This window comes from Nerophis ophidion, linkage group LG27, assembly GCF_033978795.1.
Source record: "Nerophis ophidion isolate RoL-2023_Sa linkage group LG27, RoL_Noph_v1.0, whole genome shotgun sequence".
In the NCBI taxonomy this organism is placed as follows: Eukaryota; Metazoa; Chordata; class Actinopteri; order Syngnathiformes; family Syngnathidae; genus Nerophis; species Nerophis ophidion.
The window spans coordinates 32240504-32250837 of record NC_084637.1 but is presented as its reverse complement, the minus strand read 5'-3'; positions in this window follow the sequence as shown (position 1 = coordinate 32250837).

The window sequence follows — 10334 nt, the reverse complement described above, 5'->3', positions numbered from 1 at the left end:
GGATGGTGGAAGCGGGGATTGAACCTGGAACCCTCAAGTTGCTGGCACGGCCACTCTACCAACCGAGCTACACCGCCCCACACAACACAGTAAACATAATTTACTGAGAAACAAATAGTTTTCATTTATTTAAGAAACAACATAATCTTTTTGAGTATGTACTTTAGATAGATATCTACATATATCCATATTTAAGAGTTATTTATTTTCTATAGTCATATTTGAAATGGCTAGTTTTCCATCTTGTAATGTTTTTATCTTTTCTTTATCTCATGACCGATGGTACACTGTGGACTACCCTGAGCTTGGAATGCAGGAGTAGCAATTTTCCTTCTTCTTATCTCTTCCTGTCCCAGGCTTAGCAGAACAACAGATAAGTGTATTTGTTTCGGTAGGTGTGGGCGGTGGAGATATTGAAGAAGACAGCGCGTCCGTAGGGTTTTCAGATCAACTAGGCGACGCAAATTGAATGTGTTGTTTTTTAGTTTGGTCTGCCCAAAGCTTTGGCATAAATAGCAAAATACCTATTCTGTTCTGGGTTATCATTTAAAATCAGTTTGTGTGTCATCAAAAGAACTTGGGATTGAACAGCAACTTAAATTCCCTCGGGAGAACATCCGGTCCAAACGCAATCCCTAGAGACGGTACGAAATCTTTCCCAAAAAAAGGGGTTTCGCACAGGGTGCCGTTGAAGTTAGAACCGCCCCTGACACAAAGTTTTTTTTTTGTTTGTTTTTTTCAAAAGATCCTTTTTTTTCCATCACAGAGAAAAGAAAAAAAGGCCAAAACACAATAAGTGTGACACAAGAATAACAGAAAATGTGATCATTTTGTGGTTTCAATAGGAGTCAAGGTTGAAGCGCACGTCCCATCCCCTCCCAGCACCGCAGGTGAGGGAGAAGTGGAGTCGGCTGCAGTCCCGCGCTTCATTTGGCAGCCATGTGCAAAATGACCATCTGTGATCCGTGGCCCCGAAACCACTTCCTGTCTGGAATGGAGACGGTGGTCGTGTCGGAAAGACTAAACGGCAAACATTCAAGCGCATCTTAACCAATTAGAATATGTTCAATCAAATATTATTTGATTAAGAGAGAAATTCAAGGACATTTTTGTAGTTTATTTGCTACAAAAAAAGTGATTTGGGGAGTTTTTAAATGTTTTTTCTAATTTCATGAGATGCTGAATTTGGCTTTACGGGTCAACAAAATAAAAAAAAATGCAATTTTTAAGTATTTTCACTGCGTGTAGTGAACTAGGGCTGGGCAAAATATCGATATACTCGATATATTGCAGGTTTGTCTCTGTGCGATATAGAAAATGACTATATGTTGATATTGGAGTATATGTTCTCACACAGTTGATTTTAGCTGCTGGCATTAAACTACAGGCTTTTCTCACTCTTTCTTGTCTCTCCTTCTCACAGACAGCAAGCGCACCTTCTTACATACCTCACTTACGTATACGCCAGGGGTGTCAAACTCAAATACAGAGTCGGCCAAAATTTAAAACTGAACAAAGCCGCGGACCAAGGTTGAAACAAATGAACCTTTTAATAGCGACCCAAACAAGTTTTGCAATGAATATTGAGCAAGCAAGGCTTAAATAGAGTAGCACGGTGGCACAGGGGTTACTGCATCTGTCATGATCCGTAGTCTGGATCATGTTTAGTTTACTTATTTTCCTTTAGTTTGGACTCCCTTTGTTGTTTGTGTACCTTTGTGAGTCAGTTTGGTCACCATGGTAACGTATTCATTTCACCTGCTGCGGGTTCCAGACGCACACCTGTTTTTGTTCATTACTTCCTTATTTAAGCCTGCCTTGTCCCGTCAGTCGGTCTTGGTCCCTTGTTTGCGGTATGCAACTGTTTCGTTGGTAATTACTAGATTTCTTGTTACCTGATCCCGTGCTAGTGTTAGCATTAGCTTCTGTGCTTTCGCCACGTGTTTCTTTTCGTCTGTTTTTGTACTAGTGTTTTGTTATTAAATCATTCTTACCTTTACGTTGTTGTCCGGAGTGTCTATGTTTGCGTGGGAGGAACGATCCTGCATTAAAATGCGACCCGCACGTGACAGCATCTGCCTCACAATACGAAGGTCCTGATTAATCCTAGGTTTAATCCCGGGGTCGGGATCTTTCTGTGTGGAGTTTGCATGTTCTCCCCGGGACTGCGTGGGTTCCCTCCGGGTATTTGGGCTTACATCACGTAATAGTGCAAAATCAACTTTCAAAAAACATCAGTGGTATATTAAATACAATTTAATTTAAAAAACTAATGCCTCTTTCTTATTTGCAGCCTTCTGAGGTAAATATCAACATTAACTTTTTCCACAGGCTAATAAATTCCATCCATCCATCTTCTTCCGCTTATCTGAGGTCGGGTCGCGGGGGCAACAGCCTAAGCAGGGAAGCCCAGACTTCCCTCTCCCCAGCCACTTTGTTTAGCTCTTCCCGGGGGATCCCGAGGCGTTCCCAGGCCAGCCGGGAGACATAGTCTTCCCAACGTGTCCTGGGTCTTCCCCGTGGCCTCCTACCGGTTGGACGTGCCCTAAACACCTCCCTAGGGAGGCGTTCGGGTGGCATCCTGACCAGATGCCCGAACCACCTCATCTGGCTCCTCTCGATGTGGAGGAGCAGCTGCTTTACTTTGAGCTCCTCCCGGATGGCAGAGCTTCTCACCCTATCTCTAAGGGAGAGACCTGGAAACTCATTTGGGCCGCTTGTACCCGTGATCTTATCCTTTCGGTCATGACCCAAAGCTCATGACCATATGTGAGGATGGGAACGTAGATCGACCGGTAAATTGAGAGCTTTGCCCTCCGGCTCAGCTCCCTCTTCACCACAACGGATCGGTACAACGTCCGCATTATTGAAGACGCCGCACCGATCCGCCTGTCGATCTCACGATCCACTCTTCCCTCACTCGTGAACAATACTCCTAGGTACTTGAACTCCTCCACTTGGGGCAGGGTCTCCTCCCCAACCCGGAGATGGCACTCCACCCTTTTCCGGCCTAATAAATTCAAAAATAAAATAAAAATGAGGTGGGCGGGGTTTGGTAGTAGCAGGGGGGTGTATATTGTAGCGTTCCGGAGGAGTGATTGCTGCAATGGGTTCTGGGTATTTGTCCTGTTGTGTTTATGTTGTGTGACGGTGCGGATGTTCCCCCGAAATTTGTTTTGTCATTCTTGTTTGGTGTGGGTTCACAATGTGGCGCATATTTGTAACAATGTTAAAGTTGTTTATACGGCCACCCTCAGTGTGACCTGTATGGCTGTTGACCAAGTATGTGTTTGTGAAAGCCGCATATATTATGTGACTTGGCCAGCACGCTGTTTATAAGGAAGAAAAGAGGACGTGACGACATGTTGTGGAGGACGTTAAAGGCACGCTCCCAATATTGTTGTCTGGGTGGAAATCGGGAGAATGGTTGCCCAGGGAGATTTTCGGGAAGAGCACTAAACTTCGGGAGTCTCCTGGGAAAATCGGGAGGGTTGGCAAGTATGAGTATTAGCGGTGAATGTGGTGCTCTAATGTTAATTTGATATTGCCTCAAGGGCCAAATGAAATTAAACGGCGGGCCAGAGTTTGACACCCATGGTATACGCCCTCGCGGAGCAGAGAGATAGCAGCATGGGTAACGTTAGCTGTGATGCTAGCGGAGCCGTGCGAGTGGTAATACGAGAGATAGATAGTGCCAATCTGGTAACAAATGAAGGAAGAATGAATTCCCAAGAAAAACAGCAGGGGGTCCATCGTCTGTTGGTGGTTTGGCTTCAAGCGGGAATATGTCGAACAGACAACTTTAATTTTGTCAAGTGTGGGGCAAAAGTGTTGCTACAAAAAGTAGCATTACTGCTAATATGTAGCATCGTTTGAAAAGTCACCTGCTAGAGAATGAAGAGTGCTTACTCCGCATGTCAACATCTCCATTCGGTGCCATACTCGCAAAATGCCGAGGCAACCATTTCCACATCAAAACCATTTCCACATTAAAAGATTACAGTTGGTACAAAACGCGGCTGCTAGACTTTTGACAAGAACAAGAAAGTTTGATCATATTACGCCTGTACTGTATATACCTTTATATACATATATACATACATATATACCTATACTGTATATACCTTTATATACATACATATATACCTATACTGTATATACCTTTATATACATATATACATACATATATACCTGTACTGTATATACCTTTATATACATATATACATACATATATACCTATACTGGCTCACCTGCACTGGCTTCCTGTGCACTTAAGATGTGACTTTAAGGTTTTGCTACTTACGTATAAAATACTACACGGTCTAGCTCCATCCTATCTTGCCGATTGTATTGTACCATATGTCCCGGCAAGAAATCTGCGTTCAAAGGACTCCGGCTTATTAGTGATTCCTAGAGCCCAAAAAAAGTCTGCGGGCTATAGAGCGTTTTCCGTTCGGGCTCCAGTACTCTGGAATGCCCTCCCGGTAACAGTTTGAGATGCTACCTCAGTAGAAGCATTTAAGTCTCACCTTAAAACTCATTTGTATACTCTAGCCTTTAAATAGACCTCCTTTTTAGACCAGTTGATCTGCCGCTTCTTTTCTTTTTCTCCTCTGTCCCCTCCCTCCCTTGTGGAGGGGGTCCGGTCCGATCCGGTGGCCATGTACTGCTTGCCTGTGTATCGGTTGGGGACATCTCTGCGCTGCTGATCCGCCTCCGCTTGAGATGGTTTCCTGTGGACGGGACTCTCGCTGCTGTCTTGGATCCGCTTTGAACTGAACTCTCGCGGCTGTGTTGGAGCCACTATGGATTGAACTTTCACAGTATCATGTTAGACCTGCTCGACATCCATTGCTTTCGGTCCCCTAGAGGGGGGGGGGGTTGCCCACATCTGAGGTCCTCTCCAAGGTTTCTCATAGTCATGATTGTCACTGGCGTCCCACTGGATGTGAATTTTCCTTGCCCTTTTGTGGGTTCTTCCGAGGATGTCGTAGTCGTAGTGGTTTGTACAGTCCTTTGAGACATTTGTGATTTGGGGCTATATAAATAAACATTGATTGATTGATTGAAAACCTTATAAAAAAAAATAGTCAACAACATAAGTAGATAACGTCCGCAGGAACCTACCACATAGTGATTTAATTTCCTATTATGCAGCTCATTTTTATTTGACACTAATTGAAATATCTTCTGTGACATCATGCACAAAAGTGCACTTTATTTGTTTTAAACTATTGTAGTGGCATTCTGTACAAAAAGTGCACTTTAATTTAGTGTAGTTTTGATATGTCATCTTAGTGACATCATGCACAAAAGTGCACTCATAGCTTGTTTTAAAATGTCTCTGACAATCTTGCACTTTCTGTTTTGGAAATGACAAGAATGTTTGTGCCACTGCTCTCACTGGATCGCGTCGCAGCAGACTGTGAAGCGACCGGAATGAAAATCAGGACCTCCAAGTCCGAGTCCATGGTTCTCGCCCGGAAAAGGGTGGAATGCCATCTCCGGGTTGGGGAGGAGACCCTGCCCCAAGTGGAGGAGTTCAAGTACCTAGGAGTCTTGTTCACGAGTGGGGGAAGAGTGGATCGTGAGATCGACAGGCGGATCGGTGCGGCGTCTTCAGTAATGCGGACGTTGTACCGATCCGTTGTGGTGAAGAAGGAGCTGAGCCGGAAGGCAAAGCTCTCAATTTACCAGTCGATCTACGTTCCCATCCTCACCTATGGTCATGAGCTTTGGGTCATGACCGAAAGGATAAGATCACGGGTACAAGTGTCCGAAATGAGTTTCCTCTCCCTCGTTTTTACTGTTGAACCTTGTTTTTAATGACTACTGCTGCAAACCAAATTGCCCCTCGGGGACAATAAAGATTTTCTAGGTCTAAGTCTAAGTCTGAGTCAAGAGATAGGGTGAGAAGCTCTGCCATCCGGGGGGAACTCAAAGTAAAGCCGCTGCTCCTCCACATGGAGAGGAGCCAGATGAGGTGGTTCGGGCATCTGGTCAGGATGCCACCCGAACGCCTCCCTAGGGAGGTGTTTAGGGCACGTCCAACCGGTAGGAGGCCACGGGGAAGACCCAGGACACGTTGGGAAGACTATGTCTCCCGGCTGGCCTGGGAACGCCTCGGGATCCCCCGGGAAGAGCTGGACAAAGAGAGGGATGTCTGGGCTTTTCTGCTTAGGCTGCTGCCCCCGCGTACCAACCTTGGAATAGCGGAAGAAGATGGATGTATGGAGTTGGCGAGCGTGTTTGAATGCCGCTCAAAGGCAAATAAGAGTGGCCAAAATGTGCGGAGAAGTTGCAAAGTTGCGAGGCCGTGTATAATTTGTGATGATTTGAGGAATTTCCCTGGTAAATTCCTGGAGGGACTGTGAAGAATTGCAGTCTTTTTTCAAACAGGAATCACGAGTGTTGAGTTAGACCAGGGGTGCCCATTACGTCGATCGCGAGCTACCAGTCGACCGCGGGGGGTGTGTCAGTCGATCTCCAGCTAGGCTTTAAAAAAAATAGACCTAAAAATGAGTGATCATCAATCTTCACCAAGACGTCACTTAAATGACATTCACGGTACCGGAGGGTCTTGTGAGATGACGCTGGCTGCTGCAAGATCATTATTATGAAAATATGACCGAGAGGAAGGCGAGAAACACTTTTTATTTCAACAGACTCTCGCAAAACCGTCAAAACTCTAAAGGCCGACTGCACATTTCCTATCTTCACAATAAAAGCCCTGCTTCATGCTGCCTGCGCTAACTAAATACAGAGTCTCGGAAAACTGGCGTGCACAAGCGATCCCTCAGAAAGCTGGCGTGCACATCACTTGTGCACGCCAGCTTTCCGAGACTCTTATTTTGTTAGCGCAGGCAGCATGAAGCAGGGCTTTTATTGTGAAGATAGAAAATGTGCAGTCGGCCTTTAGAGTTTTGACGGAAGGGACGGCGGGAAAGTCTGTTGAAATAAAAAGTGTTTCTCGCCTTCCTCTCTGTCATTTTTTCATAATAATGAACTGGCAGCAGCCAGCGTCATCTCACAAGACCCTCGGGTGCCGTGAATGTCAATCAAGCAAGCTACGGAATTTGCCGCCAATGTTTTTCTTGTAAAGTGTATGGAAGCTGGATGAATTAGATGCCAAAAACCAACCACTTTCATGTGGTATTGTACAGAAAGGACAACTTTTTTTCTCCTCCATTTGAAAATGTGGGCGTTATCATCATTACTGTCTGATTCCAATCAATGCAAGTCATCAGAATCAGGTAATACACCAACTTATATTCTTGTCTTCGTGAAAGAAAGACATCTATATGTGTTACACATGCTTGTATTATCATTAAACACATTTAACTTGTTTACAAAAATGTCTCTTTCATAAATAAATAAATATAAATGATATATATAAATGAGGTAGATCCCCTCGAGTTGGTCAATTGACAAGTAGCTCGCCTGCAGAAAAAGTGTGGGCACCCCTCAGTTAGACCATCGCCCAAGAAGAACTTCCAAGTCACAGCATCCACATCCTCTGGGGTACCAAAATGATGAGCAACTTTTCGCTCCGAGTCCAAACTGTAATCCGGCAAATCCTTTCTCAACGTTGGCGGAATCGTCCTCACTCAGAATGTCTGATGAAGGCAGAGACAGCGCGGGGCCATTAACTAGACTGACGGCTCTCGACAGAATCAGGACATGCATTTACCATCGCGGGCCGTCCATATTCCCGCACAAATTTACAGCCAGATCATGTTCTATATTTATCACGGAGACATTTACAAACTGCTCAGCCAACCCGGGGACGAACACACCGTGCTCCACCTCAACTTTTAAAGGCCTACTGAGACCCACTACTAGCGACCACACAGTCTGATAGTTTATATATCAATGATGAAATATTAACATTGCAACACATGCCAATACGGCCTTTTTAGTTGACTAAATTGCAATTTTAAATTTCGCGCCAAGTATCCTGATGAAAACGTCTGATTGTAGCGGACATTTTGATCCAGCACCGATCCCAGCTACAAGTCGTCTGCTTTAATCGCGTAATTCCACAGTATTCTGGACATCTGTGTTGCTGAATATTTTGCAATTTTTTTCAATTAATAATAGAGACGTCAAAGAAGAAAGGTGTAGGTGGGAAGCGGTGTATTGCGGCTGCCTTCAGAAACACAAACACAGCCGGTGTTTCCTTGTTTATATTCCCGAAGGTGAAAATTTACTATGGAACAGAGCAGTCAAGCGAAGATAGTTCCCTACCACATGTCAACCGGCAGGTTTCGGTGAAAAAAAACGGTGGTATTAAGTCGGCTCTTACCGTAGACATGAGCGTTGTTCCTCCTGCAGCTGCGGACTCGCTTGCCTCCTCCCACCGGCCACCCCCGACCGTCGGATGCTTACACTGTGGAGGAGGGGGGGGAAAATAAAAATCTCAACCATGCTGCCTTGCCTCATTTAGAAACATGGCTTCCCTTGGAGACACTGGCGGTCACCACACCTTTCCGACTTTCATGTACGACTATATAACCTCACTAAAACACTAGTAACACCATAAGCAGATCAGGGATTTTCCAGAAATATCCTGGTAAATGGTAAATGTTTTTGTTTACTTTGTAGCCAGTTCAGTTTTAGCTCGGTTCTGCATCGCCTTCCCTAAACTTCAATACCTTTTCTCAGGGGCCACTCAGCTTTTTTTTTGTTTTGGTTTAAGCATTACACATCTTTTTACCTGCATGCTGCCTCCCGCTGTTTCCGACATCTACAAAGCAATTATATAACGGCTGCCACCTACTGATATGGAAGTGAAGTGAATTATATTTATATAGCGCTTTTCTCTAGTGACTCAAAGCGCTTTACATAGTGAAACCCAATATCTAAGTTACATTTAAACCAGTGTGGGTGGCACTGGGAGCAGGTGGGTAAAGTGTCTTGCCCAAGGACACAACGGCAGTGACTAGGATGGCGGAAGCGGGAATCGAACCTGCAACCCTCAAGTTGCTGGCACGGCCACTCTACCAAACGAGCTATACCGCGGTTATAGTATTACACGGTTACTCTGCCGATCTCTAGACATCACCGACATTCAACAACAAAACATCATTTGCAGACTATAATTACTGGTTTGCAAAAAATATTTTTAAACCAACTGGGTGAAATTAGATCTCCTACTGCACACCAGACTGTATCTCACGGCACACTAGTGTGCCGCGGCACAGTGGTTGAAAAACACTGGACTAGTGCATGCAGTTGGCAATCACAATTCCATCTTACTAATAATGTTAGTTAACATTATTCATAACATGAAAAACAAGTCTAACTTACCCCTAAAAGTGGGTGTTCCTGTTTCCGGTTTGCATTTGTCACGATGACGACTGGCGAGGACAAACTTGTCAACTTTTCATCACATCTTTACCTCCACATGCTTCCTTCTTTCAGCAGGTGACGTAATCAGCAAGACAGCCAGGCATTTTCCCTCCGCGACCATTGGGGGGAAAATTGGCGCTCTGCCTGAGAAATCAGCGAGAGCAGCCAGAAGAAGAAGAAGAAGAAGAAGAAGGGACTTTGCATCGACCAATGAAATGAGCTGAGGGGAGCAGGGGGCGTGGTCATCACTGTTTTTGTTTTTTTTAATTAAATAAAACGTTTTTTTTTATAAATTACATTTACAAACATTTGAGAAATAATAATAGTCAAAAACAGCACAAAAAAGCGCTAGGGGGTTGTATACTCAATAAAGTCATTAAAAAAATAAAAAAAATATTAAAAAAACGGTGGCAGAGGGGTTAGTGCGTCTGCCTCACAATACGAAGTTCCTGCAGTCCTGGGTTCAAATCCAGGCTCGGGATCTTTCTGTGTGGAGTTTGCATGTTCTCCCCGTGAATGCGTGGGTTCCCTCCGGGTACTCCGGCTTCCTCCCACCTCCAAAGACATACACCTGGGGATAGGCCCCTCCCACCTCCAAGGACATGCACCTGGGGATAGGCCCCTCCCACCTCCAAAGACATGCACCTGGGGATAGGCCCCTCCCACCTCCAAAGACATGCACCTGGGGATAGGTTGATTGGCAACACTAAATTGGCCCTAGTGTGTGAATGTGAGTGTGAATGTTGTCTGTCTATCTGTGTTGGCCCTGCGATGAGGTGGCGACTTGTCCAGGGTATACCCTGCCTTCCGCCCGATTGTAGCTGAGATAGGCGCCAGCGCCCCCGCGACCCAAAAAGGGAATAAGCGGTAGAAAATGGATGAATGGATGGATTAAAAAAACATATAAAGACATGCTCGGTTGGTAGAGCGGCCGTGCCAGCAACTTGAGGGTTGCAGGTTCGATTCCCGCTTCCGCCATCCTA